Genomic DNA, 24,674 nt, shown 5'->3' on the forward strand with positions numbered 1-24,674 from the left:
TCAAAATTAAAATATCCTTGAGGACAGGATTGTGGCTTCCACTTCCTTTGTATCCTACCCGATATTTGGCAAGGTATTAAGCCTAAGTAGATGTTTAATATCTGTTTGATCAGGTATATCCTTGGTATCACTGAACTTTCAAACTAACTTATAGTTTGAAAAAAGGAAATAAACTGAGTCTCCTTCTCAAACTAAAGGTTAGGATGATAAAAATCTTAAAATTTTAAGAACATTTTTTTCAAACAAAGGAAGCACTTTGAGGCCACCATGACAACTTCAGACTACACAGATACAGTGAACCAGCCTCCATGAGCTTCCAGACCCACCATTTTTCACCAGTGCATATGGTGAGGAGAGAACCACCATACTGTTAAAAACAAAGTAATATAATCTAAATTTCATCAGATTGTGGGTTCACATGAGATATCATTGACAATAGTATCTCCCCTTTCATTCATTGTATTTGAGTAATGAAAGACTTCAACAATGCCATCCTTGCCCAACTTTTCTAATTACATGGTAGCCACCACTTGTGTGTTCACAGACAGTCCTCCTATGACCTGGTCTCTGTCTCTGCCCACCCTTCATACTACACTTAAAGTCACAGAATATAGCGCCTTGTTAGTCTGTGGAAATCCTAATTCCTTGCCTAGGATTCTGTGCCTACTGTTCACAAATCTATAAACCCACCAGACGCCAGAATGGTACCATGCTCCCTTCACTGCCCACTTGACCACAGCCCACAGTGGTCCTTATAGTGTAGGAGAGAATGCCACAGTTCTGGGTGTCCTCACTTATCAAGTCCACATATGTCATAATACTGTGGTTAGACACATGTGCTCCAGGGTCAGCCACCTAGGAAAGAATCCTAGATCTAATACTCAGCTAATTCTGTGAACTTGGGTAAACTACTGACCCTGTGTGAGCCTAGTCTTCTTATCTGTAAAATAGGGATAACACTATTATCTTAAAGGTTTATTATATAGATGCGACAAAATGTGTAAATCAGCCAGTATAGAATGTTGCACATAGTAAACACTTAGTAAATGTTCATTATTGTTATACCCTGAGAATGAATCACTTTAGTGCCTGACTGATTGCCATATCCAGCAAGAAAACTCTAAAAGTAAATCCTTTTTTTGCCAGGCATTATTCTGGACCAAGCTCACATAGTTTAATATTCACAACAACCACTGAAGTAAACATCATTCTCACTATTTTTATAGGCTCATAGAAGTCATTTACCCAAAGTTAATTTGTTTAAATAAAAGAATAGCCAGTAGCTATTTAAAGCCCCTGTTTTCTCCATTAAGCCAAGGTGCCTCTCATGCTTCAGAAGATGAGACCCTTCCATTGGTGACATAGTTACAGTGAAATTAGCAACACACTCACAGATTTAATCTGCACTCCAGAAAGATGTCTGACTCCAGCCTATTTCAGTTTCTGTCCACAGTTCATAAGGATAAAATCATCCTCACAACTGTTGGATTGTCATCTTTGAAGTTTTATTTTGAAGTCAACAAGGATGTGTCTTTACAACGTAACCTGAAGTGATCCTCCCTCAGGCACTGATGACTTCCCAAGAGAAGCCCAGCAATGATGTTTATCTCAAAGACTTTGGGCCTATGGTTCTTCTAAGCCTCTTTATAGGTAAAGGCTCCAAATCAATTAATCATTTCTGAGGCACTGACTTCTTAAACTGGAGTTGGGGGCCCCATTGTTTGGAGGAGAGTGGAAAAGGCAACATCTGGGCTGCCGCTTTCAGGCTCTGGCATGGGTCACTCACTAGCGCTGGGAATGTGGAGAATTCAGGCCCAGAACTCAAGGTTCTATCTCTTCCCAGTTCTGGGTTCAATTACCACTCTCCTCTATACCTTTCCTCATCCATCAGGAACTGCTATCTTTGATACTTCGGGAGACTAAATTCCAGCAAGACCTTTCCTAAATCTTTACGTGCGTCTCAACAGAAAGGCACATTGGACGAAGGGTGCTCTGAGAGACTCCTTTAAATTCGTGTCTTCCAATTTCTGTTACCTGTAAGAGCAAGATAAAAAGTTTTCACCCATTTTCATTTCTGAAGTCAGAATGTGTCACACAATAGATGCATGCATTTGATGTGGAAGTATCCCTTTTTTTCTCAAAAATTATTACTACAATGATGCATCGACATTTACAAACTGCTTAGAATTCAGTAAAAGCCAAATAAAGACAATACCTTCCTTTGATTTCCCATGGTATTTTGTATGTTCCTCTATCATCTTTTAAACCATTTATTTTCTTATCTGTCTCCCCTACTAGTCTAGAAATGCCTTAAAACCATTTGTTTTCATATTTGTCTCCCCTACTAGTCTGTAAGTACCTTAAGAGATGGAACTTTGTTTTGTTTGTCTTTGTATCCTCAGCAAAATGCTGTTTCTGAAATCTAGTAGGTGATCAACAAGTGGATGGATGGATGGACAGATGGATGGATGGATGGATGGATGGTGGACAGATTTAGTGAAGAAGCAGATGTTTAAGCTAATCTAACTTGAATTTCTCTCTTTTATGGTGTCATCTTTTCACTGGACTATAAATTTAGAGATTATAGAGATGACAATACCATCAACCAACATCTCCTATTTCTTTTCTCTTTGTGGTTCTCCTAGCCATTAAGAGGCCATGAAAAGAGTCCCAGGCTCCTCCATCCAGCCATTTTCTTTACAGATAAGCAAGTTTCTTTAAAAGAATACATTTAGTCAGTTTCTTTTTTTTTCAGTCAGTTTCAAGTTCAGTGGCTTTTTAAATGTCACCTCATTTCCCTCTTGAAGAGTCCAACCTTGCAGACCATTGTAATATTGATATGTACAAAAATTTAAAAAGCTGACATTTATTGAGAGGTCTCCATGCCAGGCACTGTGTTATGGCTTTACATATATTGCATTATTTAATCTTCATCAACACCCTATGAGCTTCAGACAGGTTAAGTAGCCTACCCAAGATGCACAGCCAACAAGTAAAAGAGCCAGAATTCGAACTCAGTCTAAGTTCAGAGTTCTACACTTTTATCTCTCTGATAAAATCACCCACATGTCTCTTATGTAGCTGTTTTGAGGGTTTTATTCTTTTTTAAAATATTTATTTATTTTAAAGAGACAGCAAAGCAGGGGAAGGGACAACGGGAGAGGGAGAGAGAGAATCTTAAGCAGACTCCCCACTGAGCATGAAGCCCACCCGGGGCTTGATCTCACAAACCTCAGATCATGACCTGAGCCAAAACAAAGAGTCAGACCCTTAACCAACTGAGCCACCCAGGCAACCCTTGAGGGTTTTATTCTTAATGATCAACTGCTTTCATTCTATCACAGATGTGCAATATTTCAAATATGTTAATGCTAATTATTAAGCAGGACATACTTAGGAAATAATTTCACTAATCCTATGAGGGCTCCTGGGTGGCTCTGTCGGTTAAGCGTCTGACTCTTGATTTCCCCTCAGGTCATGATCTCAGGGTTTTGGGATCGAACCCTGCTGGGCATGGAGCCTGTTTAAGATTCTTTCTCTCCCTCTTCCTCTGCCCCTCCCACCCCCACCCTCTCTCTCTCTCAAAAAAAAAAAAAATTAATCCCATAGAATGAGATAGAATTCTATTATGAAGAATCTTTGAAATGAGAGCTCAGATGGGAAACAGAACAGGAAGGCACATGGAAACCCAAGGTGCTGATTGTCTTTGCTGGCTGTACTGCCCAGCAGTTGTCCCTCAGAGGGAGCATTGAAGTCACAGGGGATCATCCACTCTGTAATGTAACACGTCTTGATTAAATTTTAAAAGGAAGAAAAGGAAAGTGTAGCCTCTGTACTGCCACTTGAAGGTTAGGGCACATACAAGAGGCTGATGTTTTCTCTTACTAGCTGTTGGAATGTATCTTATAATTTGTGCCTACTTAGGAATCAAGTTTGGGAAGGGAATTCCTATCTATGAATTCCTGGTAGCTGTTTTTATTAACATCTAGGGACATTAATGTTGCCTCTAACTTAATTATTCATGCTATTTTCAACCACATATTATATCACCATCAACTCAGTCCAAAGACTAAAATAAAACAATCCTTGGAAAATTCCAGTGGCATACTCATCCAGAGGGATATGACCTTCAAAAGGCTCACTCAAATGCCTGCTCAAAGTCCCAGCATTCTCTGTTGCTCACATGCACAACCAAGCAGTCCCAACTCAGATTATATTTGCAAGCTCAAATTCTTTACTCACCCCCACCTGCTTGGCAAAAGATTTTCCCTCCTGGGACATGCCCCAACTTGTAGAAAGAATTATATCAATTAGAAACACTGCATTGACAGTGGTCGAGAATAAGCTGTGCCAGGAGTTCGCATGTCATGAATACCAGCCATGTTTGGTTATTTATAACACAAAGTCAGGGCAATGGAATACTGACTCTTATAGGAATCTTCTCTGGTCACTATGCTGCATTTTAATTAATATCACAGACTAATTAAACACACTAAAAAGTACAATCTTGAGCACAAATTTTCAAAAGGGAGAGCAAGAAGAAGGAATCTAAAATGTATTGAATACCTACTAAAGGCCAGGCCTTGTGCTGGGACTTTACTTATGTTACCTCTTTAATTCCCAACACAATCATATGAAGGAGGTATTGTTGTCTCCATCTTACAGATAAGGAAGGAAACATAACCTCTGAAGGATTAAATATCCTACCCAGGTAAGTGGTAAAGTCAGGATGAGGACCAAGACCATGTGATACAAATTCCATGTTTATTTTCACTACCAGATCAAATTTCTCCCATACTGCCTAGTCCAGGACCAGAAGCAGAAGAATAATGGCTTAAGAGGTACAGATTTTGCAGTCAGGCATCCTGGGCATTCAATCTGCTCTGTTATTTCTTAGGTGTGTGACTTCATCAGTTATTCAACCTCTCCAAACCTCAGTTTCCTCATCTTTAAAAAATAGAGATTGTTATAATGCTATCTCATAAATTTTAAATACTTGACAATAATTATGATGATGGCCATTTTCCCCCACAAAGCCTCCTCACCTGTTAAACAGAATAGTAATAATGAGGGCTAATATTTACTGAACACTTACTACAGGCCAGGCACTACGGTGAGGGTTTTATATGAATTACCTCATTTAATTCTAATAATAATCTAATGAAAGAATATTAGCTAACACTTTTTGAGCACTCACTACGTATCAAGATCTGTTCTAGACCCTTACTCATATTAACTAGTGAGTAACTGAGGCAGGTAATATTGTTGTTCCAAGTTTGCAAATATAAAAACAAAAGCTCAGAGAAGAGGAGTAAATCGCCCATGGTCACATAGCTAGGAAAAGATGAAGCCATGTTAAGAACTCAGGCAGCTAGATTTAGGTCTTTACAATCTTAAACTTGACTTTCATGTTCCTGGACTTGGGCTGGACCATAAAGGAAATGTCTGACACAGTACCTATACTTAAAGGGCTCTCAGATGTATTGAAGCTATAAGACCTACACATTTAACAAGTGAAGATGCTATAATACTCTATAGCCAAATGTCCAAAATATGCAAAATACACACCAGGGGCCTTGGAAGATAAATGAGGGGGAGGGGGTGGTGGCCTGTAGGTTCTGGGGAAGCCTTCCTGGAAAATATGTGGCTTTCACTGAGCCTTGTGGGATCAAGTTAGTCTGGAGGTGTGGTGGCGGGAAATATTTCAGGAGGGAGACTCAGCAAGCATGGAGATGCAGATGTGAGCCTTGTTTGGGGAAGAATGGCCTGACAAAAGATGGGTTGTAAAGAGAGATAAAATTAGACATAAGGTAAGGACTGATTACAGAAGACCTTTGACATAGTCTAAAAAAACTGGACATCATTTATAAGAGGCAATAAGAAGCATTAGATTCTTGAGGAGGAGAGTTACCTGACAAGAGGACACCACGTAGCATGGCTTAGTGTGGAGAAACTGGAGAAAGACAGGGAGGGGGTTCCAGCAGGCACCTCAGCATGAGTCAGTGAGCACTCTCTCTGACTCAAGTGATAGCAGCAGGAGACAGAAAGAAAGAAGGGATACAGTGAGGACAAAATCAATAGGGCTTAGTGAAAGACTGATATAGGAGACATTTAGAGAATAATAGGTCTGTGACGTAAGGATCTGTGCCTAGCTCATTAACATCATATCCTCACACTAGGCTCTATTAATAACCAACTGACACATCATATATGCTGAAAACATGTTTGTCAAATAAATGAATGAGTCGGGCGCCTGGGTGGCTCAGTTGGTTAAGCGACTGCCTTCGGCTCAGGTCATGATCCTGGAGTCCCTGGATCAAGTCCCGCATCGGGCTCCCTGCTTGGCAGGGAGCCTGCTTCTGCCTCTGACCCTCCCTCCTCTCATGTGCTCTCTCTCTCTCATTCTCTCTGTCTCAAATAAATAAATAAAATCTTAAAAAAATAAAAATGAAAATAAAATAAAAAAAAAAAATGAATGAGTCATCTACTACCAACCTAAGCCCTTCATTTTTCCCATGAGGAAACAGATCCTTATGGTTATGTGAATTAACCAAAATTATTTAAGTGTGAGCAGCAGAATCTAAACTAAACCCCCAAATCCTGACAACTATTCCAGAATTTTTTCTGCTATAACTTGTTTTCAATTCAGAAAATCTTGGGGACTATAACATTGGTAATATATAACAGAAATTGAGATTTGTAGAGAGATTACTGGGGTTCTTGGATAATATTAATTTGGTTTTGGACATGTAAACACTGATGTGATGACAGAACTTCTAACCAGAAATGGCCTATAGGAGGTTTTCAATCCAGGATTAGAGTAAAAGTGAAAATTATCAAACTAGAGATAGATATATTTGAGAATCATAAACATAGAACTGTAAGTTGAAGGCAAGACAAATATATTTTTGTAGTATTATGAATAGGAAAGGTTTTTGGTTTTCCATTACTTTAAATATTTTTTAGTGTACTGAAGAATTATTGAACAAGCAATGCACTTAACTGCAATCAGTATGTTAATGGCATTGGAATCACTTCATTTGCTCATGTTAATCTTGATCTGCCTGCATACACAGTGATTCAGGGACTGCTGCATTGGCTAGGCTATATTGGTGCCCTCTGAAAACATTGCCAGGGTTCCAGATCCTTCTCTGTGGGTCCTATTACCATCTTTATTCTGTACTTTAGTTAGATCTTGCCAACTATTATTTTCTTTTTTTTTTTTTAAGATTTTATTTATTTATTCATGAGAGATAGAGAGAGAGAGAGAGGCAGAGGCAGAGGGAGAAGCAGGCTCCCCGTGGAGCAGGGAGCCCGACGCAGGACTCGATCCCAGGACCCTGGGATCATGACCTGAGCCGAAGGCAGACGCTTAACTGACTGAGCCACCCAGGCGTCCTGCCAACTATTATTTTCAAAGGCAAAGCAAAAAATCTTAAAACTTTTCTGAGATTTATAGAACATGCCTATGCTATAAATGAAGCAGAGGCCTTGGATATTTTTGGTGCTTCATCATTCATGAATCAGCCCATATATCCCCTTATCTGAGAAGTCTTGCCTAAACCCCACCGGTGATCCTTATGCCTGCCCCCATTAAGCAATCAGTCATTCCTTTCCCTCCATTCTTTAAGTACTCTAAACATATTTCAGTTATAGTATATGGCATGATGCTTTGTAACTGCTTCTGTGTACATCTCTTCAACTAGTGAATGTGTGTGTCTGCAAAAGTGGGTTTTTTTATTTCAAGTTTTTATTTAAATTCTAGTTAGTTAACATATATGGTAAAATTGGCTTCAGGTGTAGAATTTAGTGATTCATCACTTACAGATAACACCCCGTGCTCATCACAAGTGCCCTCCTTAATCCCCATCACCCATTTAGCCCATCCCCTGCCCACCTCTGTCAACCCTCAATTCGTTCTCTATAGTTAAGAGTTTCTTATGGGAAAATCTTTAAAAAAAAAAGAGTTTCTTATGGTTTGCTTCCCTCCCTCTTTTTTTTTTCTTTCCCCTGTGTTCATATGTTTTGTTTCTTAAATTTCACATATGAGTGAAATCATATGAGAGAGTGAGCATGTGAGCACATGAGCAGTGGGGCAAGGGCAGAGGGAGAGACAGAATCTTAAGCAGGCTCCACACCCAGCACAGAGTCCCACACAGGGCTCCATCTCACATCCCTGAGATCATGACCTGAGCTGAAATGGGAGTCAGATGCATAAACAACTGAGCCACCCAGGCGCCCCAAGATTTCGTTCTTTTTGATGGCTGAATAATACTCCATTGTGTGTGTGTGTGTATATATATATATATGCCACAACTTCTTTATTTATTTATCAGTCGATGGACATCTTTTAATCTTTGTCATTTTCATGACATCAGTGCTGGCACATGCAAAAATTCAATTCATTCTGGTGAAATCTTTTATATCTGGGCATCGGAAGAGTCAGATAAAAGGTTCACCTAGCAATTTATGGGAAGAAGAAAGCATGTCCACACAGATTCATTCAGCAAGATGGAGAAATTATTTCCCTATCATAGAAACCTCCACAAGGGCAAACAGCTAGGGAGTGATAATGAGCATGGTGCATGTGGAGAGAGGAAACTGATCTCCCTGGAGCAGAAAAACAGAAGTTGGATAGAAAAGGGAGATAAAGTTGGGTAGGGCGGGTGGGATAAGATTGTGGAGGGGTATAAATGAAAGTCAGTATATTAGTTTCCTATCACTACTGTAACAAATTATAACAAACTTGGTGGCTTAAAATAATATAAATCTATTATCTTACAAGTCTAAAGGCCAAAAGTCAAAGATGGGTCTCACTAGGCTAAAACGGGCATTCCTTTCTGGATGATCTAGGGGAGAATCCATTTTCTTGCCTTCTAGAGGCTGCCTACCTTCTTGACTCATTACTCTTTTCCAACATCAAAGCCAGCAATGGTCAGTCTTTCTCACATCGTTATCCTCTGACACTTTCTTCTGCCTTCCTCTTTCACTTTTAAGGATCCTGTAATTACTCTGGGCCCACTCAGACAGTCCAGGATAATCTCCCCGTTTTAAGGTGAGCTGATTAGCAATATTAATTCATGTGAATGTTAATTCCCCTTTCCCATATAAACTTAAATATTCACAGGTTCCAAGAATTAGGACATGACAACTCTGGGGGCCATTATTCTGCCCCCTACACTCAGAATGGAATGGAAAGCCTCTATCTAGCTCTTAAACCAAAAATTGCCATGATAAAACATAGAGGTCCAGACTGAGCTGCCCTAAATTGCCCTCTCTAAAACCTTGCACAAGTGAATCATGATGAGGATTTTTTTTTTTTTGCCTTTGTGTGAAAAAAAAATGTTAAAAAAATAGCAGACATACCTTAGGCACTTTCCTCATATGCATATAGACAGATAACAAGAACATTTTAACACTTCTCTGTGTATAAATGATGCTGGCCCTAAGAAATGGTCCAGCTGTCTTACTGTGGGATGTCCACATGCATAATATTTTGAATGATTTTAATTCATTTACTGGGATCTGAGTTCCTATTAAGCTAGTGAGTGGTGTGATTCCCATGATACTGATAGGGCTGTGTGATTCTTTTGCTTTTGCATAACACTAATTAATAATGACAACACAATGATCTTGAATGTAGTTATCTTTCTCAGAGCTCAAGGAGTTTCATATAATTTATCTTTTTTCTTTCAAAAATATGCTTACAACATTACTGGCTGCAGTATAACTATTTGAGATTAAAATGAGAAATAATTTTCCAACATCAGTGAAAGGCATAAGGAAGTTTATAAATATAATGATCTGATTGAAAAAATAGTCAAACCAGGGGCGCCTGGGTCATGCAGCCGATTAGGCATCCGACTCTTGGTTTCTGCTCAGGTCGTGATCTCAGAGTCATGGTCATGAGATCGAGCCCCACGTCAGGCTCTGTGCTCAGCACAGAGTCCGCTTAAGACTCTTTCTCCCTCTCCCTATGCCCCTTTCTTTCCTTTCTCTCTCTCTCTCTCTCAAATAGATAAAAATCTTTGGGAAAAAATAGTCAAACTGTCTTTATATATACAAATTGTAAATTTAAAAAAATGAATAAGCGAACCTTTCTGAAGGTGACTATTTGTATCTTTAAAGTACAGGTGATAATATCTGTGTTCATTCATTCACTCTCTTAGTAAGTGTTCACGTAAACTCCCAGGTACCAGATATCATTCTAGGCATAAGAATGGCATAAGGATCCAAAACAAGACAAAGTCATAGTTGAGGAGCTTACTGCTAGTAGGACACAGACCATACACTTCTAACAAACATATTAACAAACAAATAATATTTTAGGTAGTGAAAAACACTCTGAATAAAAAGAAAAAAAATAGCACAGGGTAGAAAGAGAGAGGAAGGGAATGCTATTTTAGTTAGGGTGGTCAGGAAAGGCCTGAGCAGATATTTGAATAAGGAGCAAGCCATGTGAAGAAATGAAAAAAGGGTAAATATACCTATTTGATTCAATGAACAAATATTAATTAAGCATATACTATGGGCCAGGAATCATTTTTGGTGCTGGTGAGAAAGCAAGTATAAAGACCCCACATGAATCAGGACAAACCAGAAGAGATAAAGAAACAACAAAAAGTATATGTACCATTGAGCTATATCAACAAATGTCTACCAAACACAATACTCCCTAACAGGTCAGTCTAACTATACCTGTTTCTAGGTTTATGGTTTTAAAAGTTTTTGCAATAAAACCATTTGTTTAAAGTCTCATGTGGAATTCCAATATATCAAACAAATAAAAATGATTTGTTCTGTTGAAGGATTTGTGGTTGTCCATAGGCCCATCCTGCCTCCTCTTCAAAAGTTCCCACTCCCACTTTGTAGTGCTGTTAATTCCTTTTGGTAATTGTACCATGGTTGTGTGAAATGTTAACATAAGGAGAAGCTGGGTATGGGTATACCTATAGGTATAGGAACTCTATGTACTAGTTTTACAACTCTTCTGTAAGTCTAAACTTATTTCCAAGTAAAAGGATGAAAGAAAAAAAAAAACTCACTCCTGTGACTACCAGGCAAACCATTTAGGTTACTGGAAACACTACCATGCCTTGCTGATTTAACCTATTTATAAGAGACCTTCCGAAAGGGGCAGCTCCTTTCTGGGTAGCTTATTTTGGTTTTTAGTCATTCTCAACACCAGAAAATTATTTCTTATGACTCTTCAAACACTTCAGACTCTGGTCTGAACCCACTTTTTCAAGTTTTGTTATCAATTAAGAGAATTAAGAGAATCAGTTGCCTTCTACAAAATAATACTTTGTGATATGTTTAGAGACCACATAATTCTCCATCAACCTTCTTTCTACAAGTTAATAACAATACCTTTATCTTTTCTCAAAGGTTTTCTTTTTCCACATTTGAATCATTCAAGGGACTCTCCATTTTAAGTTCTTCTTAACCTTCTTAAACGATGGTGTCCACAGCTTACCAATGGACTTCCAAAAAATAAATAAATAGAAACAAAATTAAAAGAGGATCCAGTCAGTGTCAAATATCTAGGGTGAGAAGGGAGTAATATTCAGACTTTATATACAGTATTCCTATTTGGATATTATTGCCGTAACAACCTCACTACATTACCATATTTTGTTTTTTCTTACACATTTTTTCTCACCATTTATGACAGTTGTTAAGCCAAGTGCCCCAGGCATTTGCTCCTAACCAATGAACAGCCAGACTGGGAACTTCAAGTCTTTCAGCAAGTCACAACTGCCAAAAATGCTCTCTCGCCAGGAGACATATTCCCTGAATTATATAAAATGGAAATTCATTTTGAAATCATTCACCTGATATCATTAAACAATAAGAAAAGTAAATCAGCTAAGTCTGTGACCCTCTCTGTTGGACCTCTCCGTGCTTTAGTTCCCTGTATGAGAAACAAGGATAAGAGTGTTTACCAACTTCACACGAGTGTTGCAAGAGTTGATTAATGCTTATACAGCACCATCTGATGAGAGGTTCTGTGGCTGTTAACAGTTATCATAGGCTATGGAATGCCTGGGTCCCTCAAGAGCATTCCCTCAAATCTTGGTACCATGATTATAGGTGACTTGCTGAGGCCCGTCACTAGTTTGTGACCCAACTGTACTTTCAGACATGCACACTGAGCGCCAGTAAGGCTATCACCCAAAGCTGAAAAGCAGTTTTTCTAATGCTGCAGGCTCATGCACAAGGCACCAAAATAGCACTAGAAATACTATACCCATATTGCTTTATCCTAGACATCTGACACTTGTAAAGCTCATGCCAGATTTCTTGTCACATATGTGTCTGGAAGCCTCCGTGCTGAGAGGCATTTCTTATCTTCTGACATTTCAGAGAGCTGCACGGAGCTAGACAAGCATAGACCCTCCTTCAAACAGGCATGAGGCAAATGTAAGCATTCTTTTCTGGTGACCTCCAACAGCCCTCACTGGACAAGATCCAAGACACCCTTCAGCACATCTGCAATCCTTAGCATGGCCCAAACGTTTGAGTGTGCTTCTACCAGTGAGTAAAAGCCAAAGTGCCCTGCTCTCCAAGGTCATCTGGAAATGATATGCCCATTAGCTAAATGAGGAAATGTTACTGCAACCAGAAGATCAAAGGATCCTCAGGGGTCCAGGGGTCCAGATACTCTGTCTCTAGTGACATAGTTCACTTCCATCTATTAAAAGCAGGCTTCAGTTCACTCTAATTACTGTTGTGACTGAGTCCCTCAAACAGAAACTAAAATAGGATTTTTTCACGATACAATAGTAGATAATTTCTAGTGATTTCCTTCTTTTTTAATCTTATCTACACAACCTGCCTGACAAAGTATGTGCCATGGCGACCTCATCCCTAGCCACCAAGGAGCAAGGGTTTTTAGTAAGAGGGTCCCTGAAGCAACATGTGTCAGAATAACCTAGTTTTTTTGTTTTTTGCTTTTTTTATTGTAAAGATTTTATTTGTTTATTTTAGAGAGATACAGAGAGTGTGAGGGGGTAGGGGCCGGAGGAGAATGAGACTATCAAGCAGACTCCACGCTGAGCACAGAGCCCAATGCAGGGCTTGATCTCATGACCCTGAGATCATGACCTGAGCCAAAACCGAGAGACACTTAACCAACTGAGCCACCCAGGTATCCCTTGTGTTTTTTTTGTTTTTTGTTTTTTGTTTTTTTAAGAGCGAGAGAGAGAGTATGAGCAGGGGAGGGGCAGAGCTAGAGGAAGAGAGAGAATCCTAAGCAGGCTCCCAGGGCGGAGCCCAAGGCAGGGCTTGATCTCACAACCCTGAGATCATGGACTGAGCTGAAATCAAAAGACAGACACTTAACCACTTAACCTACTGGGCGAGCCAGGTGCCCCAGAATAACAGTTTTAAATGCAAATTCCTGGACCTTATTCCAGACCTTTGACTCAAAACCTCTGGCAAATGAGATCCAAGGAGTTGCATTTTTAACTATTTCCCCAGATGATCTTTTTTTTGACGTTTTATTTTCCCAGGTAATTTTTATACACACTAAATTTTTTAAAAGCCTGACAGAATTTTCAAGTAAATTAAAACTCACACAAACCCTCAGCTTGTTGGGAAGAGTTTCTGGCCACAAGTATATATTTAGTGGTCTTTGAGTCATCTACTCTAAACTCACCCACAAGCAACAATGACAGCACTCAAGAGGAAGGAACACATTTCATGATTCCTTCCTTCTTCAAGTCCCATTGTTCATACCTCTCTTTTGGAATAATAAGTACCATATGATGCTTCTGGCATAAGTTGTCTTGTATTCTTTAATTTCCTGTATTAACTTTCTGTTGCTACCATATCAGATTACTACAAACTTTGCACAAATTTATTATCTTACAGTTCTATTAGGTTAGAAGTCCAACACAAGTTTTACTGGGCTAAAATCAAGGTGTCAGCAGGGCAGGTTCCTTTCCAGAGGCTCTAAGGGAGAATCTATTTCCTTACCCTTTCCAGCTTTTAGAAGCTGCCCATAACTCTTGGCTCATGGCCCTCTTTCTCCATCTTCAAAGCAAATACCACTGCATCTGACTATTCTTCACATTTCCTTCTGATTCTCTTCTTCTCCCTCCTTCCTTCACTTTGAAGGACCCTTGTGATTATACTGGGGCCATTCAGATAATCCAGGATAATTTCCTATCTCAAGGTTCTTAATATGTGATTAAATCTACAAAGTCCCTTTTGCCATGTAAGATAACATTTTCACAACTTCCAGAGATTAAGACATGGACCTCTTGGGTGCCTGGGTGGCTCAGTTGGTTAAGCGACTGCCTTCAGCTCAGGTCATGATCCCAGGGTCCTGGGATCGAGTCCCGCATCGGGCTCCCTGCTCAGTGGGAAGCCTGCTTCTCCCTCTCCCACTCCCCCTGCTTGTGTTCCCTCTCTCGCTGTGTCTCTCTCTGTCAAATAAATAAATAAAATCTTTAAAAAAAAAAAAAAAAAGACATGGACCTCTTTGGTGGGGGCATATTCTGCATACTTTTCAGCTGCAATAAGAAGGATGTCTTCCTTTGGGTTCCCTCCAAAGCAGACTCTGAGTCTAAGATTTAAGTACAAGTCCCAGGAAGCCAAGCAAGGAGTGGAGAAGTGAGGCAGTAAGAGAGGAAGGCAAATAAGTGAGTTAATGAGCAGGGTACCACTACAGGCAATGGACTGAATTCCTCTGAACACCTTCAGAACAGTCCCACCAAGCGGCAAAAAACCTGGGGCATTATTTACCAATTCATATCATTTATAAGTCAGGGGTCACATTAACTCCCAAACTTTAGGCACTTCCTGCTCCTCAACTGTGGAAGGACTCCACAGCTAGAGAATGTCCTTAACAAAGACACACAAGAGGCCGTAAGTTTGTTCCATCTGAGGGCCCTCCAGAGTGGACCAAGGGGATGACAGCATCTGAAACAAGGGGCTTTGTTTTTCAGGGAAGTGTGGTATTATGTATCAAAAGTTTAAATGCTCATATTATTTGACCAAGCAATTCCACCTCCAGAGAACTTATGTTAAGGGCATAATTGGACACATATGTAATGACTGTCTGTAATATTTTAAAAACTGGAAATAATTTAAATTTCTATTAATAGAGGATTAGTTAAATTATGGTGATACAATTGAACACTCTGCTATAATTAAATATAATGATGTTCATCTATATTTACTGATAAACAGTTTCTGACAAACTTCTGAGAAAAAAGCAGGTTACAAATAGTAAGTATATTATAAATCTATTTATGTAAAATTATGTAAGTATAATATATGTGTGTGTGTGTGTGTGTGTGTGTGTGTGTATGCATAGCTAGATGGCTGGAAGAATGTTCATCAAAAGTCTAACACTAGTTATTTCTAGGAAGCAGAATTTCTCATCCTTTATATTTTCTCCTTCTGTGTGCTCCAAAAAATTTTACAATAAACAATGCATTATTGGGGTGCCTGAGTGGCTCACTTGGTTAAGTGTTTGCCTTCGGCTCAGGTCACGATCCCAGGGTCCTTGCTCAGCAGGGAGTCGCTTCTCCCTCTGCCCCTCCCCCCACTCCTGTGCATGCACACTCTCTCTCTCTCTCAAATAGTCTTTAAAAAAATAAATGACTTGTTTCTAAAAAAAAAAACCAATGCATTATTAATCAATCTATTACAAAAATATTTTCCATTAAACAAAATTCAAGTTTGTCCTAAAAGATAAGCTTCTTTTCCAGTCTAATATCAAAATGTTCAATGTGCTTTTATGTACTTCTCCATTTTAAAACTGCATGAGGCTAGGGACTATGCATTACACAGAATACTTAGGGTGTATTTTGAACACAGCAGGTGCTTAATAAATATTTATTCTTTAATTGATTTTCATCAGTATGAAATTCAGTAAAACAACCCACTGAATAAACTGGGTCACATTGAAATTTTCACCCTGCATGGAGATGACTTCCCAAAATGCTGAGAGGCCTGGTGTGGCCTTATCAGGCAGGGACCTGCCGCAGCAGGCAAGGGCAGGCCTGCACTGCATGGACACACCCACATCATACCAGAGATGCTATCAAGAGCCCTGCTTCCTTCAGGTAGAGGTGAAAAGCAATGCAAGTACAGCCTTACAATTTTACAGCACAAATGAGACAAATGGAATCTGTGTCACTCTGTGAGAAATTAATTCAACAGTTTAACCCCTGAAACTCTAGGCCTTCCAGAAGAACATTGTACTTCCACTTCTTTTTTTTTTTTTTTTTTTTAAAGATTTTATTTATTTATTTGACAGAGAGAGACACAGCGAGAGAGGGAATACAAGCAGGGGGAGTGGGAGAGGGAGAAGTAGACTCCCCGCTGAGCAGGGAGCCCAATGTGGGGCTCGATCCCAGGACCCTGGGATCATGACCTGAGCCGAAGGCAGACGCTTAACGACTGAGCCACCCAGGCGCCCCTCAAGTCAGTGTTTTACTTGGTAAACATGTCTGAGACCATGCATCCCTGGCTGCTCAGCACCATGGCGGACAGGGCTAGAAAGGTAACAGCTTTATTTTGAGCAGGGGGCAAAGACATGTACTTCCACTTCTGCACGATGGCTGAGCTGACTGGAGGCACAGAGGGGAAGAACAAGTGGGAGAACAAGACATGCTGTGCCCATAGTGCAATAGGAAGAGGAATATTTAAGCAGAAACCTTCACAGTCTTCTCTCCAGACCCCATGTCCCCCTCTTATGTCTAAAGGGAAAAATTTCTCACCTGTCCAGGTTGTTCTTGGACTCTCCTTTGTTGCTCGGAATCTGAATAATGAGCAGATAGAGATAAAAATAGAAAACAAACCAGTCCCAGTTGATCTCTATATTAAAGAGCTAAGAGAGGTGTTAAGAGGAGAAAGGAGGGAGGGAGGCCAGAGAATCAAGTGGAATGGATGCTGGGGAGAATTTGTGAGATTGGGTGGTGTCAGTGAGAGATTCAGAATTTTGGGGAGCCCCAAATGTACATGTGGAAGGGAATGAGGATGACAGTGAAGTAGAGAGATTTTTTTTATATTAAGAATGCCTATCACATACTAAAATCTAATCTAAATGGTATGCATTAAATGGGTGAATGGTATGGTATGTGAATTGTATCTCAATAAAGATATTTTTAAAAAAAAAAAATACCCTCCCAGGAAAATGCACACCCCATCTAGCAGTTTATTGAGAAAGTAAAAAAATATTTTAAGAACTCTAGTTACTTTTTGGGTACCATACCACTTATTTGAATTCATTCTTGCACTGAGACTGAGCCATGTGGAACTTCAACTACGTTTGGGTTATGATAGATTAGAGAAAGGATCCTTAAAGATCCTCTAGTCCAACCTCTCATTTCAAAGGTGAGGAAATGAAGCTGGGAAGGTTAAGTAAGTCTTCATGGTCACACAGTAGTAAAGCTGGGAACTACTGAGGTCTGATCTCAGGTCTTTTGAAATCCATCACACCATCCCCACCAACACTCTTCCTGCTATTGTTAACAGAAAGAAACAAGTTGAGGATAAACATGATTAGAACACATGGTTATTATGCCCACGGCTCAGTCCAGTTTTTCTGGCCTTTAGAACAAATCAGTCAGATTGGCATCAATCCAATCAGTTGCACACCACAGCCCAGCTAATAGCCAAAACCATAGAGATTCAGCCTTTCTGGCCCAAGCCTGGAGAATAATCATCCTCACAATGGCAGTGTTGCCCTTGCCTCCTTTTGAAGAGTAACAGGAAATAACAATAATTACCATTTACTTGGGCACTTATCTATGCATCAACTTGGGCAGGGCAGTCAGACCCCCTTGACACTGGAATTTGGAGAGTGCAATTTTTAAATAAGAATTTAAAAACTACTAAATGTCACTAATGTAAATAACACCCATCTGTGAATCACATCAGAAATTTACAAAGTTAATTATGGGGATTGCATCTCTGATGCTCTCCCAGGATGGCTCTGGCACCTGCTATGTGCTAGGCGCTGGTCTAGACACTTTACATATGGCATCTCTTTTAATCCCCATAATAATTCTATTACATGGGTATTAGTCACCCCATTTTAATTAAAAAAAACCTGACACATGATGTGAGCAGGACCAAAGAAGTAAGAGACAAATTCTAATGTCAATACAATATTCTCAGGGCTCAAGGAGAGCAGTCTTCATGATGTGATTTAAGGCTGTATCAAAAGAATCCCTTTTTACCCCAAGAAAGTCACCCTGGTTACTGTCATTTTATCATTATTTTCATCCATCTGTAACTGAAATTCCCTTAGTCAACTAAAAATAATCTATGCATTGATCAGAATAAACAATGCTATGCTATAGAATAAACTAGAATCTCAGTGACCTGACATTAATAAAAGTATTTCTTGCTCATGTAACATCTAATGCAGATGTTTGGAATCATTTAAGGGAACCAGGGATGAGATAAAGAGAGGACGGAAGATGGATGGTAAAGGATGTTTTAGATTCACAGGATGCAGATCATGGAAGCCGACAAGTGGAGAATATCATTTCCACTTATATTCTGTGGGCCAGAATTCAGTCACATGGCCAACCTAATTGCATAGGCAGCTGGGAAATGTAGGGAAGCATAGAGATGGGTGAGCACTATAATCCCTGCCAAACTCCTTAAAAGAATTATAGCTTTGGTTCTTATCTGTCAGCACTTTAGTTAGTAAGAGTAACAATAGGCCCAAGGAATATATAAGGAATCTCTTCTTCAGGATAGGACTAGAAAGGAAGAGATAAAAAAGGGACAGTGACAGAGACAAATGTACATACTTGAAATTTTGTTGATTTTTGCCTGACTTGAAAGATCAATCTACTAAACTCACTGTGTCTCCAGCTCATTGTTCATGCTTCCAATGGCTTTGGTTGTAAGATTAATTAGACTTTAAATTTTATAAGTATAAATTCTCTCAGAAATATCAGAAATAAAACTGTTTGTTCATTCTATTCATAGAAGCAACTAGGTACTTTGGGAAATACAACTAAATGAATAAATATTTACCTGGTAAGTTGACTCTAACAGATATTAACAAATCCACAATTTTTCCACTTTTTCTACTGTAAAACTCAACAACAATAAAACAACGAATTGGCCTGAAAAGGAAACAATAAAACAAATTTAGAGATGCATAAAATTTTTAAATCCTAGAGTTCAAGGAAAAATTATAATTTATTAAAACAATACAAACTATTGGTGCATGACCCAATTAAGACAGAAACCTGGCTTGAATCCTCTTCACTGATTTAATCACCAACTGCATTTAATTTTATCTCTAAAATATCTTTCAAGTTCATCATCTACTCTTCATCCTTCTATCCCCACTCTTGCCTCCTCAAACTTTCTCACCTGGAGTATCATATCACCTCTTAGATGATCTCTCTGCATTCAGTCTTGCCCATTCCTTCAATCCTTGCAGGGTGCAAGGGAATCTTTCTGGAAGCTAGTTGAACATGCTGATTTCCACCCTCACCCCCACCCCCACCCCCATGCAGAAAATCTGATTCAGTGGATCTGGAATGCAGTTCAGAGCTCTGAATTTTTAGCAAGCACTGCAGATTTTTTTTAAATTTTTTATTTAAATTCAATTTAGTTAATATATAGTATATTATTAGTTTGGGGGGTAGAATTTAGTTGCATATAACATCTAGTGCCCATTACATCAAGTGCCCTCCTTAATGCCCATCACCCAGGTACCCCATCCCTCACCCACCTCCCCTCCAGCAACCTTCAGTTTGTTTCATAGAGTTAAGAGTCTCTTATGGTTTGCCTCCCTCTTTATTTTTATCTTATTTTATTTTTCCTTCCCTTCCCCTATGTTCTTCTGTTTTGTTTCTTAAATTCCACATATGAGGGAAGAAGATTTTAATGTGTATGGTCCTAGGAGAAACACTGCTCCACATAATATCTTGGCAAAAATCCCAAGCCAATCCTCTGTTTAAAGCAATCAAATGGCTGGTCAGTACCTGCTGAATAAATTCTAAGCCCCTTATCATGGAATAAAAAGACTCCATGACCCAGGCCTTGAATATCTTTCCAGACTCATGTTTCACTATTCCTCCTCAAACCTTACACTTTCAAAACTACCAATGCCAAACTATTTGTCTTTCCTGAGCACACTGTATAGTTTCTTGCCTCTGTATTAGCCCACGTTGCTCTAGCTACTCAAAATTTCCTTGCACATTGTCTTCCTGATAAACCAGTATTTACCTTCAAAATTGAGCTCAAGTCACTTCCTTTGTTAATTTCCTCAAATATGCCACCATTGACAGATAATGTCTTCCTCCTCTTTCTTCCTCCTGAATGCTCCTGACCTTTGTACGTACTTCTATGACTGCACATCTTTGTATTCCTCTCACTCCCTGTCCGTTCATCATCTCAACTCCTTGCTTCAGCTCTGTGCCTGGCATGTAGAAGGCACTAGATAAACATTATTGAATGACAGGTAAATAGAAAAATTGAACTCCTTTGAGGATAGCAACAAATACAGATTGTTTCTTTAAGTTAAGTATTTTAGTTCAGTTCAATTTATAGCATTTTCTCTTTCCTACATTATTCAAAGCCTACTATGCAGGTCATTGTACAACAGTGTTTCTTTTCTTTCTTTTTCTATAGCAGTGTTTCTTAAAATCCAATGTTTATGTGCTAAAAACTATGAGATATAGGTTTCTTTGCCTTTTATTCTCTACCACTCTTTCATTAATTTTCTTATTTAACTAATGGTTTCTGCCCCAGTTAAACAGACTATTAGCACTTTGAAGACTATCTGATATCTTTTGAGATGCTTTATACTAGTAATAAGTGTTTCTCTCTGAAAAAGCTAGAATTTCTTTCCCAATAGTATAGTATCAGGTAGTGTTAAAGTGATTTCCATACATTTGTGTTTCTACTTAATGGGCTTCTTTGGGGAAGTGCAGGATAAAGTAAATAGCAGCCTAATATTTAACCCACATCCCTAACCAATCAATAAGTTGTATTTGGTTTCTGTTTTGTTTTTTTCCTAACTGAATGACCTAAGCATCTAACTCACATCCTGAGGAAGACTGTTAAGTAATAGAATGGACCTCTGTCTTTCTATATTTATCTCTAGATCTTTGTACTTAATTCAAAGACCTCCTCTGGGTTCTGAAAGCAGACTGTGACATTGAAAATGTGGCATAAATACTGTAGCCTTGATCACCCCTAAGTGAACTAAAACACCTCTGTTGTATATTTATTCAAAAGTTCAGGTTAGGATCTTAAGCCTGTATATAACAATGTACTTAAACATTGCTGCTTAATACAATTCCTTACATATTTTATTATGTAAATTTGTCTCTCAGAGAAGAAAATGTTACCATAAAATAGACAGTAAAACTCTTAAAGTTGCCAAAATACTGCAATCTAAAACAATTTTCTAATAGAAGACACTGCTTCTTTTTAGCAGAAGAGTTATTACAAGTGTAATAAGAGTTATTACAAATAACTCTAATTACAGAAGTTATTACAAATGTACCCTCTGACATCAAAACAGTATGAATAATTACTTATCCTATATTTGTTGGCATAGAATTACTTGGAGGTGGTAAAAATATGTCCAGGAACAGTCTTCACTCTAGCCATAAACCTTTAAATTTTCCCTGCAAAGATGAAAACTGTCCACAGCAATCAACAGTAACACTCCAAGTCTAACATACCCAAACAACATAGTGCAGGTGGTCAGAGAGCACTATTATCATTAACCAGAAATCACAAAGAGCACCCCACTCCTGCCCAGGGAACAAGTGCCCTCAATGCAGCAATGGACCAACTCAAAAGTGTCCAGAAAATACACAATGTAGAGTTATAAATACGCCCCAAGGAGGGATAAGAATTTATATTAAGGTTTAAAATCACTTGTAGAGTGGCTATACTTATTTTTAAAAAACAAAAATAACAAATGTTGATGAGGATATGGAAAAATTGGAACTCGCATACAATTACTGGTGGGAATGTAAAATGGTGACAGTTTTTAGCAATTCCTCAATAACTCAGACATATAATTACCATATGACCACAATTTCACTCCTAGGTATATACCCAAAGGAATAAAAAACAAGGACTCAAACAGGAACATGAATGTTCGTAGCAGCACTATTCACATCAAAAGGTCAGATAAATGTTAATGTCAATCAACAGATAAATGAATAAACAAAATGTAGTATATACATACAATGGAATACTATTTAGCCTTAGAAATGGAATGAAGTACTGATACATGCTAAAACATTTATGAACCTAGAAAATATGCTAAGTAAAAGAAGCCAGTCACAGAAGGCCACATAGTGTAGGATTCTATTTATATGAAATACCCAGAGTAGGCAAATTTACAGAAACAGAAAACAGATTAGTGGTATCTAAAGGCTGTGAGGAGGGGCAAATGGGAGTGATTGCTTAATGTCTCCTGCTGATTTTTTGGGGTGATGAAAATGAGGGAGCAAGATAGTGTTGAAAGTTGCATGACACTGTGAATATCCTAAGTGCCACTGAATTGCACATTTAAAAATGGTTAAACAGTGACTTTCATAGTATGTGAATTCTACCACAATAAAAAAAATCATTTGGCAAACCAAATAATTCTCAAAGATGTAATGCAATTCTGAGATATTCCACAGTAAAAATACTTCTGAGTAAAGTATGCTTATCAATACAAGCATTTATAAATTGCTTAAATTACCAAATGTTAGTTTTAATGTAATTGTTCCATTTCTAAATAAGCTTACCATTACAGTAGAGTTTCAAAGAATCTTGAAAATAGATGATGTATGGTGAATATTTGTTGTAATACATTAGAAACCAGCAATGCTATCAGGGCCAGAAAGGACAAACGCCACAGCTAATATCATACTCAATGGTGAAAAACTGAAAGCTTTTCCTCTAAGATGAGGAACAAGACAAGGATGTCCATTCTTGACACTTTTATTCAACACAGTACCAGGAGTCTCAGCTGTAGCAGTTGGACAAGAAAAGAAATAAAAGGCAAATCTGGAAGCATCACAAGTCTAGACTTCAAGTTATATTACAAAGCTGTAGTGATCAAAATAGTATGGTACTAGCACAAAAACAGACACACAGATCAAGAGAACAGTATAGAAAATACAGAAATGAACCCACACCTATATGGTCAATTATAATTCCACAAAGCAGGGAAGAATATCCAATGGGAAAAGACTGTCTCTTCAACAAATGATGCTGGGAAAACTGGACTGCTACATGCAAAAGAACAAAACTGGACTGCTTTCTTACACCATATACAAAAATAAACTCAAAATGGATGAAAGACCTAAATATGAGACCTGAAACCTTAAAAATCCTTGAAGACAACATAAGCAGTAATGTCTCTGACATCAGCCATAGCAACATTTTTCTAGATATGTCTCCTGAAGCAAGGGAAACAAAAGCAAAAATAAACTATTGGGACTACATCAAAATAAAAAGGTTTTGCACAGTATAGGAAACCATCAATAATACAAAAAGGCAACCCACTGAATGGGAGAAGATATTTGCAAATGATATATTCAATAAGGGGTAATATCCAAAATATATAAAGAACGTATACAACCCAATAACAAAAAACAAACAAACAATCCAATCCAAAAATGGGCAGAGAACCTAAATGACATTTTTCCAAAGAAGACATACATATGGCCAACAACACATGAAAAGATGTGCAACATCACCAATCATTAGGGAAATGCAAGTCAAAACCACAGTGAGATACTACCTCACACCAGTCAAAATTGCTAGTATCAAAAAGACAAGAAATAATGAGTGTTGTTGAGGATGTGGAGAAAAGGGAATTCTTGCACACTGCTGGTGGAATTGGCACCAGCACAACAAAATTGGCACAACCATTGTGGAAAACAGTATGAAAATTCCTGAAAAAATTAAAAATAAAAATATCATATGCTCCAGTAAATCTATTGCTGGGTATTTTCCCAAAGAGAATGAAAACACTAATTCAAAAAGATATATGTACCCCTATGTTTATTGCAGCATTACTTACAATAGCCAAAATAATGGAAGCAACTGAATTATCTATCAGTGTATGAATGGATAAAGAAGATGTGGTATATCTACATGACAGAATATTATTCAGCCATAAAAAAAGAATAAAATCTTCCATTTGCAACAACATGGATGGACCTAGAGGGTATCAGGCTAAGTGAAATAAGTCAGACAGAGAAAGACAAATACCGTATGATTTCACTTACATGTGGCATCTGAAAAACAAAACAAATGAACAAACAAAACTGAAACAGATTCTTAAATACAGAGAACAAACTGGTGGTTGCCAGAGGGGTGTGGGTGAAATAGGTGGAGATTAAGAGGTTCATAACTGGAATAAACTTCTAGTTATAAAATAAGTCACAGGAATGAAGAGTACAGAATGGCTAAAATTAACAAGTCAGGAAACGACAGATGTTGGCGAGGATGCAGAGAAAGGAGAACCCTCTTACACTGTTGGTGGGAATGCAAGCTGGTGCAGCCACCCTGGAAAACAGTATGGAGGTTCCTCAAAAAGTTGAAAATAGAGCTACCCTATGACCCAGAATTGCACTGCTAGGTATCTACCCCAAAGATACAAATGTAGTGATCCAAAGCGGCACCTGCACCCCAATGTTTATAGCAGCAATGTCCACAATAGC

General features: G+C 38.5%; 1 long non-coding RNA gene across 1 annotated transcript in view; it reads right to left on the reverse strand.

Annotated features, from left to right (window-relative positions):
- Positions 1–1,483: 1,483 nt before the first annotated feature.
- The window catches only part of LOC115941085 (uncharacterized), an 88,733-nt gene continuing 65,542 nt past the window's right edge, over positions 1,484–24,674 (reverse strand). The window contains exons 4-7 of the long non-coding RNA XR_014142873.1: positions 19,012–19,103; positions 16,737–16,777; positions 11,371–11,483; positions 1,484–2,034 (exon numbers count right to left, since the gene is read on the reverse strand). This is a non-coding gene — a long non-coding RNA (uncharacterized LOC115941085). The remainder of the gene's footprint in view (positions 2,035–11,370; positions 11,484–16,736; positions 16,778–19,011; positions 19,104–24,674) is intronic.

This window comes from Leptonychotes weddellii, chromosome 2, assembly GCF_054177405.1.
Source record: "Leptonychotes weddellii isolate Sample4059 chromosome 2, ASM5417740v2, whole genome shotgun sequence".
NCBI lineage: Eukaryota > Metazoa > Chordata > Mammalia > Carnivora > Phocidae > Leptonychotes > Leptonychotes weddellii.